This window comes from Dipteris shenzhenensis, chromosome 21, assembly GCF_047967505.1.
Source record: "Dipteris shenzhenensis isolate YYH24624 ecotype China chromosome 21, Dip_SZ_1.0, whole genome shotgun sequence".
In the NCBI taxonomy this organism is placed as follows: domain Eukaryota; kingdom Viridiplantae; phylum Streptophyta; class Polypodiopsida; order Gleicheniales; family Dipteridaceae; genus Dipteris; species Dipteris shenzhenensis.
This window is the reverse complement of record NC_141616.1, coordinates 16,713,356-16,732,835: the sequence shown is the minus strand read 5'-3', so window position 1 is coordinate 16,732,835 and position 19,480 is coordinate 16,713,356.

Genomic DNA, 19,480 nt, shown 5'->3' with positions numbered 1-19,480 from the left:
ACACTTAAAACTAGGCTATTTGTAGCTTATATGAATTTTAGAAGTGAATTCTATAAGAAACAATCAACAAGCTGACTATAGAGCTTTCTAAACGCTCCTTTATGTCATATGCACATCAAATATGTCATTCAATTGATCTTGCTATCACCATAGTCAGGTCTGTTATGATGGCAATGATCATAGAGCTATCAATGGTCCAAGTAGGAAGCGAGTTTGCTCCCAAGGAAAGCTGACAAGGGCTTTCCTACTTGAAGTATAGTTTTACATTCAGTGTGATGTGTTTCAAGTTGTCCATGTAGTAGTTTGAATGTTCCTCTTGTATCACAATAATAATTGAAATTAACAATTATTTCTTAATCCAACCAACGAAATAGCATCACCCACTTCTGTTTAAATCTATTGAGGCTTCAGAAGTGCCCTACCATAAACCTGACTCACTATGGTAACAAAAATAGAAAGGGAAAAAATCTAGGACAAGGAATAGGCACAATAGAAAAGGAGGAACATGCGGATGAGTAAAAGATAACCACGCTTTTGTTATTTGACTCAATTTCACTAATAAGACATCAAACGCTAGGCTTATTGAGTAAAGAATTGACAAAGAAGCTTTCTTCTCAAGTCTCCTTACAAATACTTCATGAGAATATGGAGCTGTGGGATTTTTATAGTGGTTGCATCTAAAATGTATATGAAGATAACATTGAAACAAGAAGATACTCGTCAAACAAGTATAGAAAGTTAAATACTCAAAAAAGTAGCACAACATGTTTGTTTAAAAAATAAACATGTAGTTTATGTTGACTCTCTCTCTCTCTCTCTCTCTCTCTCTCTCTCTCTCTCTCTCTCTCTCTCTATCTATCTATCTATCTATATATTTATATATCACACATACATGTATGAACACCATATACATAGTATATGCTATAAATCATAAAGCACAATAATGTGGGGGTAGTAGGGGGCATGGGGATTGGTAAACTTGCTCTTTGTAAATTATAAAACTTAAAAACATGTATTTCCCTTGTGTTGCATTTGATGGTTTCATGTTATATGGGTAGGTTAACATTAAAGTTCACAACATCTTCAGGATGAAAGTATACAAATACCTCTATAACAGCTTAAGGAAAAGATCAAAGTCAAAATTATGATGTTAACTCTTACTTTTGCTCCAACATATTGGTGCTCTTGCATTCAAGAGAGATAGATGGCCACAAGTCATCATTTGAATGTTGAATAGTATCTAGATCCCAAGCATTATTAGAAATGAATACCAAACTAGAAGAGACAAATCATTTTTGAGACACTTTCATCCCAAGACTGCATGATATTCATGCATAACGGTGAGAGTTCTATCACTGTTGATCACAATAAGCCTTCAAAACATCTAATCATGTATTAAATTTCAAAATTGACCTTGTGCTTTCCTTGGAAAAGAGAAAAACTACATTGATTTTTTAAATATTATCTCTAGGTATTCAAACCCAATTAATGAAAATGCACCATGTTTTCATTCAACAAGAGACAAAAGTTTTAACATGACTTCACCTAATCAACTCAAGTTCTCATAATTCCATTTGTATCCTATATAACAAAAAATGTTCTTATCCAACAAGAGATGTAAGTTTCAACATGACTACTACATGAGTGATTCCAGTGATGCAAAGTCATTTAATTAACTCAAGCTCTTACCCTGCCTATATCAAACTAACTCCATTTCTATCGTATATGACGAACATAACATTAAGGTTTGGAAAAGTTATTATAAGTATTAAAAAGTCACCTAAGTAACTCAAGTTGCCTATCAAACTAATTCTAGTTCTATCCTATATTATGAAGATTACATTCAGGTTTGCAAAATTTATTCCAAGTATTGTCTATTGTTGATCAACTCTCTCTCTCTCTCTCTCTCTCTCTCTCTCTCTCTCTCTCTCTCTCTCTCTCTCTCTCTCTCTTCTCTCTCTCTCATGATACATGACATCAAAGAGAAGAGGTATACTAGCATACTACATCCCATTTTGAGCATATGTTCTATCTTTTTTCCTACCCTTTTGAGATGTAATGTTAAATATAAAATATCCACTTGCATATGAGCATATCCTTCTTGATCGTGCTGAGGTGCACATAATTCTAATCACTAGTATAGATTGATCAAAGTCTAAGATAGACTTTACCTTCTTTACTTATTGTTTTTTCTTTAGGCCACTTGGTGGCAGTGGTGCTAGTGAATTTGTGCCTTTATAAGATAGACTTTACCTTCTTCACTTATTGTTTTTTCTTTAGGCTACTTAGTGGTAGTGGTTCTATTGAATTTGTGCCTTTATAAGGCTCAACATAATGGTCATGGTAGGCTACCTAAAGAAGTGTCTATTTGTCCAAGAGAGAAAGATGTTGAAATCCCCTACATGGAAGTCTCGATCACTCTTGTTGGCATGGTTATAGGTGAAGTGGTATATATTCAAGGATGGTTTATATAGACCTCTGCAAGGTGAATTTATGGACAAGTGGAAAATGTAAGCTATAACTTTATTCCTTTATTTACTTTTTGTCAAATTTTTTATTTCTAAAAAATGATAATTTAAGCTTTAATTTTTTGGGTTTGTAGTTAGTTGGTCAGTAGGTGGGTTATTGAGGTAATTTTTATCTGTCAAATGTATAACAATTTTTTGTTAATGTGGCAAGTGTCAAAAACATGGGATCAGGAAGAACTGGGAGAATAGACCTTGAATAGACATAAAATGACATAATCAAGTCTAGTGTTCAAAATATCACCCTCCATGATGGAGGAGATAAATAAGATTGTGAGATCTGGCTTTTATAAGGGTTCAATTACACCTATCGCCTTTTGGGACCATGGTCTCAAAACATGGATAAGTATTTTTTAAAGTTTTAGGCATACATCGATGGCATTGTGCTTAGTGATGTATCGACACATCATGATTCCATAACTTGATAGATCTAGATGAACATTGGAGAAAGATAGTACCACAATCCTACAATTTATTAATGAGACTCACAAAATCCCAACACATGTGATTTTGCATAAAGGTGGTTATAAAAAATATCATAGTAGTTGTGGGTATTAGGTTTTCTCAAAAATTCAAATGTTTACAAGTGTCGCCATCTAGAGCTCACCTTTGATGATTGTTTCAAGAGAGATGCATACAGAGCTTGTAGTTTTTGTCACTCTATCACTGTGAGATTGTCTCCACAATGTGATCCACAAGAGCAGAGGAAGGGGGAGAAGAGAGATAGGAAAGGGAATGGAGGAGAGGGGAGAGGGTGAGTGGAATGGAAACATAGGTATGGCAATCACAAAGGGGGTGGAAGAAGGTTTCAACACAATGGCTACAAGAAAGTGAGAGCAATACAATTGAGTTTATTGTATAGACATAAAATACATGCCACCGCATAGTGCTAATAGATTTTGCTAAATGTCAATGTTAACCAATGTGGTTAACATACTCTTCTTTTTTATGGACATCCAATCCCTTGGATTTACTCGCATAGTTGTAGTAGGCTATTACTGTCCACCCATTTGGAAATGCGCTTGGGTGTTGTGAGATCACCAAGGCAACAAAATGCTTCATGGGCTTCCAAAAATGGTGGTGAGTGAATATTCAACAGTCTCACCAACTTGTCAAGCAATGATGGTGGCTCAAGAAAAACGATGAGTGTGGCCATGACTGCATTGTCTGGAAATTTCTAGTACTTTGTGATGATCTCCTACATTATTGTACACATTTTGGAGGAAGTGAGATGATGCTCCTCATAAAAAATGGAAAGTTGCATGTTACATGTCGTATTTCTATAGCTCCACAAACTCATCCTAGGTTGACATTCTCTTGGTTGGCATGTAGGTAGGATTAGTCCATCATATCAGATCGTTGAGAAACCCTTACTATGATTTAGATTGTATGCCCATGTCCATGACGGTTGTATTCTATAGGTTTGGAGTTGGCCTTCTATATCCTCCACTTGTTTGCACCCGATACTATTACTATTGAATAAGCCTTGCAAATTCTCCTATTGAGTCTCTTAACAACCATAATTCTATGCCTTGCTGATGCATTTATTGGGCTTGAGGATCTGGCAATTATATGAAGGGATTGGGGATATGTATGTCTATCACTTGAGTCATTTTGAAAGGTGGTGGTGGATCAAATTCTTATATGGCATCTCAAGGGTACTCTCCCTCTGCTTGGACCACATCTTTGATTCCATGTTGCATTACATGCATGTGTGGTCTTCAATCTTTGGCGTGATTGACATTAGGATTTCTTTAGGACCTAGCTTGATTGTTTTGGATTAACCAACCTATGATATGATAGGTAGGTTGACTGTAGAGGGGGTCAATTGTAGAGCGGGTGAAGGTGGTGGTTGTGAGTTTGTAGTAGGTGGTGGGGTGCAAAAGGATTGTTGGTATTTTTAGTGGGGACCTCATCTCTCTCATCACCTAGGTAATACAGAAGGGGGCTTGAAAACTCCTAAGGATTGAAAATCTAAGTCAACCAACTGCATCTCCTCCTATGTAAAGTATTTGGGGTAGGCGATGTGGCTAGGATCAAAATTCATGATGTTGGTTTTTCAAGGGCATCATGGAGGCAATTGTAGATTCTATTGAGAACAATTACTATGCTGATGGGATGATATTGGAATGAGTGGTTTGCATATATAGCCTATCTCACTTAATTTGTACATTCAGTCGACCATCCCTATCCATCCATTACATAGCTTCTTCAATTTGGGTACTGTATTGGTAGTTAAGCATGCATAGACTAGATCCAAATTTTTTTATATAGAACTCTACATCAAGATTAGAATTTTAGAGTTAATAAATGGTCATAAGAATGCAGATATGAGGAGTATGACCATGGATATAGGCCATTATATGAAGACATAGAATTGATATGTACTTCTTCAAGGAGGTTGGAAAAGTGATGAGGAAGAAGAGGATCTCTTAATACTATAGCATGATCTAATGTGGTGAGAGTGAGTGACTTATAGTATAATTTTAGTCTCCTGGCAAGGAAGAACAGGCTTTATTAGTACTATATCATGATCTAAGGCATGAGAGTGAGTGCATTATACACCAATATCAGTCTCATGGTGGGTGTGGTGGGTACTACCAAAAAATTAGCCACATGTATCAAGGCATCCATGTACACAGTGAGTTGCTACATGTCTAGATGTTATGTATTAGGATGTGCCTTGAGTACTTTCAAATCTAGGGCCTAGGTTGTCTACATTATTTTTTCATCCTTGTCATGGAGAACCTATTGGTACTTGGTTCTCTCTGATGCCTCATTTTTTCTTGCTTTTGATATCAACTCTTTGCATCAGTGGTTACCTACTTTGCTTCGTTTGACAATTGGTTGATTTGTTCTTATTGCTCCTCCTACTTTTGTGCCATTGGAGCTCATGAAATTCTTGTTGATGCACAATCCACTGCTAGCTTGATAGTCATTTGTTAAATGCTAATGGATGATCATTGAGCTTCTTTTTCAATACTTCATTATGAGCTTGGAGTCCTTTACATTGCATTTTTTATTCAATGGACCATGCCATATATTATTTATTGGACTTTTGCACTGAACTTAACAAAATGGTTTTGAGCATCTTTATCAATTGCCTAATTCACTAAACGTTCATGCACTTCCTCCTCCTATCACTTGAATAGATGATATGCTGAACTAGCAAGGTTTTGCATGAGATCAACAAGACTTTGTTATCTTAATCTCTCTAGGGGTTTTAGTTTTGACCTTATTTATGTGGATTTTTGGCATAGGTGCCTGATGTAAAGGTAGTGAAGGCCTTCAAAATTTCCTGCAGGGTCAACGTTAGCTTGGGTGTAGCCAATTGCGAAACTATTTTCGGGGCCATTTTGGGGCCGCGACGCGATGTGCTTTTGGGTGAATATTTGAATTTTGCACGTGGACCCATGCTCTCGTCTAAATTTTTCCCGATGTCATGAAGGCACATTGGCGTAATAATGAGATGTAATCTATTTGTTCAGAACCCCACATAGCTCGACACATGGCATCTCTACGCACAGCACAGTCTCTGGCCTATGCCACCTGATCACTTATTATTGCATAGCCTTTTGCTACAACTTTGCCACCTGTCACTGGGCATGCACTCATATAGATAATTAAAATTGAAGGTTGGCTTGGAGAGACCACCACGCTGGTTCTTGCCGTAATAATTAGATGCAATCTATCATTCTGAACACTGCCCCAGTGCAGCTGACCACCTGTCATGATGCAGCCTTTTGTCGCTTCTTTGCCCACAGCCCATGCAAATCATAGATTGGCTTAGAGAGACCACCATGCTGGTTTTTGGTGTAACAATGAGATGCAATCTATCATTCTGAGCATGCCTTGGTGTAGTCTCTAGCGTGACGCCCAGAATTCAAGGTTGTCTTGGAGAGACCACTGTGCTGGTTCTTAGAGTTATATATTTGTCTACCAAGGAAAATGCATTCCGTTGTGCAACCAAGCAAAATGAAATTGATGATATGGACCTTGAGGGGTCCCCCTTTAGGGGCAAGGGCCATATCTACGTGCATTATACAATATCCAAGATGCCATTGGACAGAAATGGCATGTCGATATGGCCCTTGCCCCTAAAGGGGACCCCTCAAGGGCCATATCATCAATTGCATTTTCTAAAAGTTTAATTGTATTTTCTAGATGTATCTCCATGCAACCACAACGGTGGGGTCGTTAGAGTTATTTTAGTGCTAATTTGGACATTAACCAAGGAAATTGTAGTCCTTCTTTCTTGGTATTTTAGTCCTTGTTGCTATAAATATAAATGATGGAAAAAGTATAATTTATTGAGTGAAAATTGAGCAAAAGAGATTACAATGTACATTTACATCCAATAACAGGTTATATAAAAATTATCAATTTATATTGAGCAAAAATTGAACAGAGTATCTTACATTTACAAAAACTTGACAATTGATGAGAGCCTTAAAAAAAAGATTATAGGTAACGACCATAACATGTTAAATTACACGGTGCAATGGAACAGAAATCGAACAAAGAATAGAGAGTACACAGCAAACTGGAGAGGAACAAAATTTTCCTTCAATACTGATGTAGTACAGATGATGGCTCCGTCTACTCGTGTGCTCCCACAATGGAGCTTAGATGGCGATCTAGATAGATACTAGGTGAAGAGCTATTAGCTGGAAGATCTCTACTAGAAGATCTAATCTAGTGGATACAATGGACTAGGAAGGTCGCATCTTTATAGCTATGAGGGCAATAGCTAGATCAATGTAATCAGTGGAGCCGACAAGTCAACCTAGTCGGTGGAGCCAACCAGCCAACCTAGTCGGTGGAACCGACCAATCATCCATATGGAATATTCAAGGAATATTCCCTATACCGTCACCTCGGGGGCTCTCGCCCCCAAACCCCCACCAAGGGGGCCACTAGACCCCTTGGGACCCTAGAACTTAGCGAGAGCAAGGGGCTCCCACACAATCAAGACAATGTGCCTCATTGTGCTACTAGCTTACCTACCCTACCTAGCCCATAGGCTAGACTCACATAGATCACCTTTTTACCATCAACGGTCTTATTGATAGACCTCATCTGACATGCAAGTCATGATCCATCCAGTGTCTCGGGCTCACACATGGCTTCTCCTCATATGGGAGCCTTAGAACTTGTGCACCTTGGACCACTGGTGGTGGTTACCAGGAGGGTGGGGCATTGAGCATATCTAACATAACCATTGACATACAAATATAAAAGTTAACAATAGTGCATACCCAGAGCCTCAAATTGAACAAAAAGAGATTACATAAATGCCTTACAGACCAAAACATTACATCTAGTGAGCCAAAAGATCGTTAAGCTCACCCAAAAGATTACATCCAGCCATTGCTGAGAGCCTCGTCTGAGCAAGAGGGAATTTGTACAACTCAGTTTTCTACCAATCTAGCTTGTTGCATTAAAAATTTTAGGGAGCCAAAGGAGGATCCGATGGAGAGGCCGAAGACCATGCACATTGCCAAGACTCAGATTAATGCCCCCCTAACAAGTCGAGAGTACTCTGCTTTGAAAATATTGAGGGCTTCGTTAAAATCTAGGGGGAACTCATACATCATAGCCATAAACATGCCCTTTATGAGCATGTTATCCAAGGTGATGACATTCAGATGTGTGGGGAGTCACCTATGGAAACAAATGGTCTCCACTAGTGTGAGCATTTCTACTCCACGTGAGTGCAATGCAACCACCTTATATGAGAAGGTAGATATTATTGGGATCACAGAGCATCGAGGGGGGGACCAACTAGGCATGTTGAAGATGAGTGGGTGAGCAGAAGATGAGAAGGGGAGCAGATGCAATGACCGAGAGTTGGAGGAGGGAGCGTGCACGTGGAGCAAAGTAGAGCAGGGGTGGAAAAGAGATAGAGGATAGAGGAGGGGTGTGGAGCAAAGTAGAAGAGCATGGGGGGATCAGAGCAACGTAGTAAAATGCCAAATGCCACGGATCTTATATATATTATAAAGTTCGAGCCACCGTGATGGCTAGAGCCTGGGGTTCCATCCCATATTAATTGCAGGCTACCACGATGGAATCCCCCAGACATGCTGGTAATCATGAAGAAGACGCCATGTGGTGCCACTCTGGTGGCTGGTAATTAATTTAGCCACGATAGATGTGGTTAATGAGAGCCACCACCACCGGATAGTAATTCTCATTACCATGTCTAATCACTCATTACCATGCACTCTAGTTTTTAACTAAGCATGCGAGCCCAGTGACTGATAATTTTTACTACACTTGTAGTGATCATGTATGCTAAAGCACGGTGGTGGGTGAGCGGTGGCACGGTGGAATTGTAGCCACGACAGACGTGGCTGATGATAGCCACCACCATCGGGCAGTAATTCCCACAAAAATAAATCATGAAGCCTAATCACCCCTAATCCCTCATTACCATAATTTACAGTGTAGTCGTCTATTCTATTCCCTTAACTGTTTCCTCTTATATCCCTCTCAAACATTTATTTCTCCCTTGCAATCTCAAGCATTTCCTTCACTGCTTCATCTTCAATCCCTCTTGACCATTTCTTTTTTCCTTGCACTCTTCCTGCAACTTCTATCCCCTCTCATAATGGACCCTGCATAGTCCGAGAGCTCCTCACACAATCTTTCCTCCCCCTCTGCAGCATAGTGTGAGAGCCCCTCCTCCCATGATATTGAAATTGTGACGTATGGGAGCTCCTCTCTCGCTATTCAAAAGCCCAATTTGGATGCTATCCAAAACTTCATCAGGATGGTGCAAGAGGTGAACGTGAAGGAGGGGCAACTAGTCTATCAAGGTCACAAGATTACCATCAATGAAAGCGTGATTGAAAAGGCTCTAGGAATTTTTGGAGGCAGTACGCAAGCACACTTTTTCGAGAAGCAGTGGAAGAGAGAATATTCTAGACGTATACCCCAAGACTCAAATGAGTAAAGATGGCGGAGTTAAGATTGTGAGCTTGCCAACAGACCTCCAAGATGTATTGAAGAAGACCATTCACTTCTTTCCTGATACGAAAGGAACTTGCAAGTTCTAGCAGGTTCAAGCAGTAGTAGAGCAATTGAAAGGATGTGATGTATCTTTCTCAAGGGTGATCTCCAAGAGCATGTTCACCAACCTGAAGAATTGCACGGATGGAAAATCCCAATTGTCATCTCAGACACTGGAGTTACAATGCACCTGATGGCATCTACCCTCAAAGGGACTTTTGAGCAATACGAGAAGCAGATGTCTCGGAAAGGTGACTTTTCTACAAGAGAAAGCCACCGATGCAGCAAAGGTAGCGCAAATTGAGAAAAGTATCAGGGAAGGTGCATAAGCCAAGGTAGAGGAGGCACAAGCGAGGGCCTTGCAGGCACAAGAGCAAGCTGAGGCCACCACAAAATCGGTCGACATGGAAAGGCATGGAAGAGAAGAAGCAAAGAAGCACATGAAGAAGCTCCAAGATAGGCTTGAAGAAGTGAGAAATGACGAGGACATGGTAGACAAGGAGCTAGAAAAGATGTAAAAGGACCTTGAATATCAGAGAGCTAAAAAGAAGGGTCTTTACAAACGGCTCTGCAACATGCAAAACTCATTGAACATTGAAAAAGACCAGATGATGGAGGAGCTAAAAAGGGAGAATGCAGAAACCAGAAAGGTGATGTAGGAACTGTGAGAGAGCTTCGAGTCTAAGAAGGATGGGGCAGAGAGCAGCTGGGGTGGAGAAGACAATGAGGCAGCTCCCCAGGCCAGGAAGGATGCAGAGAGTAGCCATGGTGGAGCAAGTTCTAGTCACCACAGTGGAGAAATTTGCAGTAGCCATGGTGAGGGTTGTTTTTTTGAAACACTGTTGAAAGTCCAAAGAGCAAGCTACAATACCTTGCAAGAAAATCACGATAGATGTTTGCACAAGCTTGTCATGGATTTTGATAGTTATGAAAAGTAGTCCATCGCCTTGTGAGATTTCCAAACTAGAGTGGAAGTCTTGGAAACCGCCCATGAAGTTTTTCAGGAATTTACAAAAGTTCAACAGATGCTAAGGGATTCAGATGAAGTTGTTGCACAGAGAGCAAAAAGTGGAGGAGATGAAGGATGATGGAGGAAGGAATCAAGAAGCAACTTCATCATGTACAGAGCAAGATTGTGGTATTGATGGCTGCAATAGCTAAATTGGATGCCTATCCTACTATGCAGCAGGGTTTGAAATGCATGGTTTGCCGAGGGTTTGCCATACCCCCATCATAGATGACTGCTGTATCCGATGGCCTGCATGCTACCACCCTATGCACGTTTTTTTCTTTGGAGTGTCGGTGCATACAAAATCGCTATGTAGAGAATGCCATTTGCCATTTCCCAGGTCATGGACATATCAAATGTGCCTGCTTGCTACAGCTATCTGCGATGAGAAAGTAGATGCTGCAACTCAATTTGCCATTTGGGCAAAAATCTTAAAGACAAGGAGCTCAAATTAAAGAAGGCCAAGACCGAACTTGACTGCAAGGAAAAGGAGCCTGAAGGGAGGAACCAGCCTCCTTCAGAAAAGGAGCAAGAAGAGTTGAGCATGCAACTAGGAAGCTCAAATCAAGGAAAGAGGAAGCGGCATGAAGGGAAGGGCCGACATGAAGGGAAGGAGTCTTTGAGATTGTAATCTATGTAATCTGTGTGTAATCTATTGAATTGTTAATCTTCTCTAGAGTTTACTTGGGCAATGTTTTCTCAGCTAAGTGACTAGGTAGTGTCCTTTGATCCATGCCAACACAATGATAATAATGAGATGAAAGATTTGATCTGACACATAATGTGAGACGAAAGATTTTGATTAGATCACTAATGTGAGATTGAAAGATTTCAATTAATGAACTATTGTACCATGAAATATTTCAACTAGACAACTAATATGAGATGAAAGATTTAGATTAGATGACTAACATGAGACTGAAGAATGAGAAGGTCAAGCTCAATTAACTCTGCATACTATAGTATTCTTAAGGCTTTGTCTACTGTATGTTGAATGTGCTCCTGTGGAGAGGTTGGTTGTAAGCCATGTTACAACATCATGGGCATCATTGAGTTTTTCTTGAGGGCATGCTTATTGGTGTTTAAACAGAGCTTGCTTAATAACAGCACCACATCCATCACGTTCACCCTTGCCATGGCTAGACCCAAAGAAACTCTACATCATGTCTAGACTGGTTAGGGATTTGAACCTTGAGACGAAGTAGAATCCACGTGCTAATTTAAATTGAGAGGCAACACCATCTGACCATACCTAATGTTGTTTTATATTTTTTGCATGGGGATTTTTTTTTAAAGCCATTCCCAATGTAGTAGAAAAGCATGCTGCACAAATAGGAGGGTATCATGTTCCGTATCATCTGAAATGTAGGAATGGTAAGTGTGTTGCACTGATTGGACTCCTATGAGTCAGCAAGCAGATTGGTATCAATCATGGAAGAATCAAGCAAATGATTGTATGTGATATGCATAAGAATTGTTATCTGCTTGTTGTACCAGTGAGCACTTTGCATCTCATCTTGTTCTTGAAAAGAATTTTTTTTTGCAAACTCTATGACAGATACAATAGTGTCATGAGGAAAACTAGCAAGGCACATCCTGAACTGCTTATCTTGCCAGCTGGCCGTGAAATTGTGAAGCACATATTTTGGGATGGATTGAACCATGTGACCTACAAGCTCCCTTGGTGGGTGCTCTTATATGACAATAGCCATCTCCTTTTATTGGATCCTTCAACATTGACATTTTCAAATCTCCTCCATTTTAGAGCAACGTAGTTGTCTTCCCTCATTTCATTTGGACAGACATTGAATGTCTTCTTCTTCAGCTTCAAACTGCAATGCTTGTATGTGCCACGAATGCATTCAATCCTATGCCACTCATGGTTTCCCTTTGGACAAAACCACTGGCTCCCATAGAGACCTCAGGCTATAGAACTTGCCCCCCCTTGCAACACATGATGAGGATCCAGGTGGCCTACAAACTATGTATTCATTGGGGAGGCATGGGCATCGATCCCCATGGAGCAATGCTCCAACACGACCAGATCTCAAGTCATTCATAGCTTGCCAAGCTAGGTCAAAGTCTATGTGTGTTTTGCAACAACAAACATTCTTGTCTTTGAGTTTCCTGATGTACCAGGGTTTACAATGCCCAAAGCTCCTCTGCCCAATTGAAATGTCCAGATTCTGATCCACAAACTTGAGATACAACTCTGTTTGCTCACCCAACATGCGAGAAAAACAGAACAATGAGCTCCCTTTTTGCTACTACTAAAAGAATACAAAACACAGTCTAATTAAAGTATATAATGAAGCAAAACAATTTTCAACCACCGCACTGGTTTAGGACAGTCACAATTTTAATCACCGGGCTGGTTTAGGACATGTTTGGAACATTCACAATTTCAACCACCGGGATGGTTTAGGACACTATCACAGTTTCAACCACTAGGATGGTTTAGCCTAACGTCTCAACTTCACATATTAGATAGCAAGTATATTGCTTTTAATTTCTGAATTTTACCATTAGAAAATAACAATATATTGCTTTTCATTTTTGAATTCCACAATTTAACAGTGGTATATGACCCACATAGTAGGAAATTAAATTTAACAAATTTAAGTACTAAGAAACACAATAATTTTAACCACTGGGCTGGTCAATAACTAATGTCTGTTCAACCATGCTGGGTCAATACAATCACATAATTGGTGATTGAGTGAAAGTAGCCACGGTTGCGTGATGTTCCAACCACTGGGCTGGTTTAGTAAAATAACAATATATTGCAAAATCGATACCTCAACACTCCCCCTCGAGCTCAATCCCAATTCCTACACACTAATCAGGTCTCTGGACTTGCACAGCTTCTCTGCACCCAATGCCTTTATGAATATGTCAGCTACCTGATCCTCTGTGCTGACATAAACTAGATCAATAAAACCTACTAGGACCTTCTCCCGCACATAGTGATAATGCACCTTAATGTGCTTTGTTATAGCATGATAGACTCGGTTATTTGCAAGGTGTATACTGCTCATGTCACAATAAATGACAACTGGCCCATCTATAGAATGATGCATATCATAAAGTAGCTTATGCAACCAAGCTACCTCACATGCAGCCATTGCTGCACCCCTGTACTCAGCCTTTGTGCTCGACAAGGCAACTGTAGGCTATTTCTTGCTACTCCAAGTGACTGCAGCACTCCCAAAAGAGAACACATATCCACTGATAGATCGTCTATCAGAAATACTACCAGCCTAATCAGCATTAGTGTATCCATGCAACTGTATCTGAACCCCAGTCTCATAAAATAGTCCATACTGCAATGTGGACTTCATATACCTCAGTATGCGTCTAGCCGCATCCAAATGTAGTTTCCTTGGAGCCTACATAAACTGACTTACCAACCCAACAACATAGCTCAAATCTGGCTTGGCAATAGTCATATAAATCAAACTTCCTACTATGCATCTATACATAGTAGTGTCTTCCAGAAGCTCACTTGCATCTACGCTCAACTTCACATTCTGCTCCAAAGGAACTGAAATAGGCTTACAGTGTGTCATCCCATATTTGGACAGCATGTCCAATCCATACTGCCTCTGCAAGAGCCATATCCCACTTGTGGATCTAATCACCTCAATGCCCAAGAAGTAACGCAACTCTCCCAAATCCTTCATCTCAAACTTCTGCTTCAATAGCATTTTCACATGAAGGATATCTTCATCACTATCACCTGTGATGATCAAATCATCAACATAAATGACAAGCAGCATAATTCCTTTCTCTGTTTTTCTCACATAAAGTGAGAAATCTGCCTTGGAAATCTAAAAGCCAATAGTGACAAGATACTATCCTATCTTGTCAGACCATTCTTTGGGTGCTTGCTTCAAGCCATACAAGGCTTTCTTCAACCTGCAAACAAACTCAGGATGAACATCATGAACATAACCTGGTGGCTACTCCATATAGACCTCTTCTTGCAAATAACCATGCAAGAAAGCATTCTTTACATCCATCTGATGTAAAGACCATCCCTTTAATGTAGCCATAGCAATGACTACTCTTACGGTTGCCATCCTTGCAATTGGACTAAATGTTTCTTCATAATCAATGCCATATGTTTAAGCATATCCCTTGACAACTAATCTTGCCTTGTATCTGTTCACAGAACCATCTGTATTGTGCTTCACCTTATAAACCCACTTGCAGCCAATTGCATTCTTGTCTTTAGGCAAAGGCACCAATTCCCATGTAGCATTTACTTCCAAGGCATCCATATCTTCATCCATGGCTTTCTCCCATTTTTCTTTTCCCATGGCTTGCTCAAACGAAGTGGGTTTTGGTTCATGTATCACTTTGATCATATAGGCATAGTGAATGGCTGTAAATCCATCATATTTCAGCCTATTTATAGCCTATTTATAGGATACTTAACTCTAGAAGACCTGCGAAAAATAGGCTCACTACTAGGTGCTCTCCAAACATCCCTTGTCTTCCTTACTCCAGGTGTAACAATAGAAGGAATACCCAACTCATCATCAAGGCTCTATTATGAGCCACTGGATTCACCATCCACATAAGAGTGACCTGCATTCACATCAACTGTGGGCTGATCTACTTTCTCTTTTCCTTTTTGTGATACTTGCATACCACTATCTGCATTGCTTTGAGGAGATCCTCTTGATCTCAATCTGCCTGTCCATGCAAAGTATGTGAACCATTGCTAGAGGACACTATAGGTCCACCAATATTTTGTGATTGCTATTGTGAATTCTATGCAGCATTACCATTTTGTGCATCTACATCATCGATCACATTTACTGGTTTATACCAACTGCTCATCTCATAAAAAACATCTCTGCTCACTATAAACTTACGAGTAGAAGGGTTATAGCATTTATACCCTTTCTTTGTAGAGAATAACCAATAAAGATGCACTTCTTAGCTTTTGGATCCAACTTGGATCTCAACTCATTTGGCACATGAACATAGGCAATGCAACCAAAAACTTTCAAATGAAAAATATATGGTTTCCTACCAGTATACCTTTCCTCTAATGTCATGATTTGAAGATGATGCTACATAAAATGCTACTCTAGCATTTCTAGTTTTTTGAAGCTTTCAATAACTTCAGTACAAGTGTGGCTTCAGATTTGTTTTGAATTACTAGACCTGGTTTTGATTGGAAAGTATTTATTTCACCCACTTCTATGAAGCATGTAAGAAGAAGCATCATTGTTTGAATATTGGTCACTAGTCTTTGCTACATCAAGTGCTCATATTTTGGAAGTCTTTCAGTTATTTTTTGCCTTGTAAGAGAGATAGACAATGCCCAATATCTGGGTTAGACCCTCTCATGGCTACCCTATTGAATCTAGAAAAGTTCAATGGAAAGGGCTTCCATACATGGCAGATGAAGGTGAAATTTGCATTGATGAGGGAGAACTTATGGGGACTTGTCAAACCTACTCCTACCTCTTCTTCTACGGCCTCCAATGCTGGAGAATCCTCAACTCTAACACGACCGGCAAGGGATCCAGCTAGAGAAGAAAAAGCATATGGTATCATTGCTCTTGCTTTAGGAGATGATTATATTCACCATATCTCTGACTTGGAGTCTCCTTCGGAAGCTTGGCAGAAGCTTGACATGATTTTTGGTGCTAGCTCTCACATCTCTAAACTATCACTTAAAATCTCTTTCTTTGAATTGAAGATGGCTAGTGGTACTACTTTAGCAGCTCATGTCAACTATATGCGGAGTCTTATGACTCAATTAGCTTCTATCAACTCTCCTATTACTCCAGATGATGCTATGGCAGTGTTACTTAAGAGTATGCCTGAAGATTATGATCACATAGTTAGCACTTTGAAAAATCTTCCTAATCCTAATCTTGAAGGTATTATCTCTGCTCTCCAAGAAGAAGAAAGGCATATGGAGCTCAGGAAAGGCAATGACACTGCTTATGCTGTAAAAGTCCAGAAGGGCAAGTATACCCCTTGCAATCACTGTGGAAAGACAAATCACCTTTCAAAGGACTGCTTCAAAATTAATCCATGCAAGCACTTGGCAAGAACAACCATAATGAGAAGTTATGCAGAGCCAAAGCAAAGATAGAAAATGCAAATCTACTTACAGTTAATGAGCCTCCACAAGATGAGGCATCCTTTGAAGATTATGCATTTTAAAACATCTCTATGTATGCTCCAGATCTCTCTTTTTATGTCAAGGTACTCAGCCTGGATAGTCCTCCAATATGAATGAAAATAAACTATTGTGTTTTGTGTGTTTTGTAAACACCTCTGGTCACCTTATGATGTAGGCCATGTGTATGTTTTGTTCCATGGTACCTCCTGCAGACATTGTGTGCATGTACATGCAGGGGAGATAACTATTGGAAGGTCTTTCTGTATCCCTTTTTGTTTACCTTACACCCAAGGGAACCCTTGCTAGCATGAGAACCTAGCCATAGATTTATCCTTGACCACCATGAGATGGCATGAGAAACTATGAGACTAAATGTATCCTTGACATAGCCTGAGGCATTTCCTTGAGGGGGGGTTTGTTGGGATATCTCAAGGTGTATGCCTCAGGCACACCTTATGTTTCTATGTGTGAGTGCTAGAGGCATAGTTAGGTGCCCACAAGCACAGTTAGTGGTGGAAAGCCACATAGGATGATTGAGAGAATCTAGGAGTAGATTGAGGAGATGATTATGGAGCTCTGAAGTCATCAGTGATGTCAGTGAGCATGTATGAGGTGCCTACTTAAGGACCTCACTCTTCTTCATTCTACAACCAAGTAATGCAAGTATTCTGAGTTTGTGTCCACTCTTTGCTTTCCTTTCAGCTATCCAACATCTTGCTCGTGATAGTAAGTCAAATCTTACTTGTCGCTCTTGCTTGTGATAGTAATCTTATTTGAGCAAGAATCCTATTTGTCGCTCTAGTAAGTCATATCTTATTTGAGCAAGAATCTTATTTGTCTCTCTTGCTTGTGATAGTTCTACTCTTAGTTGTAAGAATTCAAATTTGTGTTCAACATTCTTCTTGATACTTTCTTCTAGTAAGTCCCTTTCATTCTTTTCCTAAGTCAAATCTTATTTGTCGCTCTTGTAAGAATTCGACCTCTCTCCCTCTACTCCCTTGTTTCTCTCTCCCTCACTCTCTTTCTCTCTCTCCCATACCTTCCCCCCACACTCTCTCTCTCTCTTTCTCTCTCCCTCCCCTCACTCTCTCTCTCACTCCCCTCCCTCCTCTCCCCTCTCTCTCCTTCTGCTCCCTCCTCTCCTCTCCCTCTCTCTCTCCTCTCTCTCCTTCCACTCCCCTCCCTCCCTCCCTCCCTCCCTCGACCCCCCGCCCTCCCCTCCTCCCCTCCCCTCCCTTCCCCTCCCCTCCCCTCCCTCCGCTGCCAAAACCCCTCCCCCCCTTGACCCCTCCCCCCCTCCCCTCCCCTCCTGCTCCCCCCCTCCCCTTCCCCCTCTGCCCCCCCTCTTCTCCCTCCCCCTCCCCTTCCCCCTCTGCTCTCCCCATCCCACCCCCTCCCCCCTCCATCCCCCCTTCCCTAGGGCTGGCGGCCGCGGCTGCTAGCCCCCCCTTCTACCCCCTTTCCCCCCCTGCCCCATCCCACCCCCTTCCCCCTCCACCCCCCTTCCCCATGGCTGGCGGCCGCCAGCCCCCCCCTCCACCCTTTCCCCCCGTCCCAACCCCTTCCTCCTCCACCCCCCCTTCCCCCCTTCCCCAGGGCTGGCGGCTGTGGCCGCCAACCCCCCCTCCCCCTTTCCACCCCCGCCCCCGTCCCACCCCCTTCCCCCTCCACCCCCCTTCCCCCCTTCCCTAGGGCTGACGACCGCGACCCCCAGCCCCCCCTCCCCCCTTCCCTCCCATACCAGCCCCTGCCGTCCCACCCCCTTCCCCCCCGCCCCCCTCCCCCCTTCCCTCGGGCTGGCAATCGTGGTCGCCAGCCCCACCTCCCCCCTTCCCCCCCCCGCCCCCATCTGACCCCCTCCCCGCCCTCGTCCGACCCCCTTCCCCCTCCACCCCCCTTCCCCCACCCCCCTCGCACCCCCTTCCCCCTCCCGCCGCTTCACCCCCGCCCCCCCTCCATAGGCTGGCGACTGTGGCCACCAGTCCTTCCCCCCCTCTCGCACCCCCCCTTCCCCCCCTTCCCCCGCCCCCCTCCCTCCCACCCCCTTCCCCCACCTCTCGCACCCTCTCGCAACCCCCCTTCCTCCCACCCCTTCCCCCTCCCCCCCTTTACCCCCGCCCCCCCTTCCCCGCCCCCTCCCCCCTTCCCTCTCCCCCCTCTCCCCTCTCAGCCCTCTCCCCCCCCCTCTCTTAGACCTCCCCCCTCTTAGCCCTCCCCCCCTCACCCCCGCCCCCCCCTTCCTCGCCCCCTCTCCCCCCCCTCCCCCCTTCCCCCGGGCTAGCAGTTGCGGCCGCTAGCCCCCCAGCCCCCCCCGTCTCAGCCCTCCCCCCCCTCTTCCCCACCCCCCCTTCGCCCCCCCTTCCCATGGACTGGCGGCCGTGGCTGCCAGCCCCTCCCACCCCCTTCCCCCTCCCCCCCCTTCACCCCCGTGCCCCCCCTCCCTGCCCCCTCTCCCCCCTCCCTCCCCCCTTCCCCTGAGCTAGTGGCCGTGCCCCCCCCCTCTCAGCCCTTCCCCCCCCCTTGCCCACCCCCCCTTCGCCCCCCCTTTCCCCGACCTGGCAGCCGTGGCCGCCAGCCCCTCCCACCCCATTCCCCCTCCCCCCCTTTCACCCCCGCCCCCCCCTTCCCCACTCCCCCCTTCCCCCCCCTCCTCGCCCTCAGCCCCCCCCTCCCCCCTTCCCCCTTGCCAGTCCCCCCCCCCCCCCCCTCCCCACCTTTCGCCAGCTCCCCCCTCCCCCCTTCCCCCCCTGCCCCCCTTCCCCCCTCCACCAGGGGAGACCG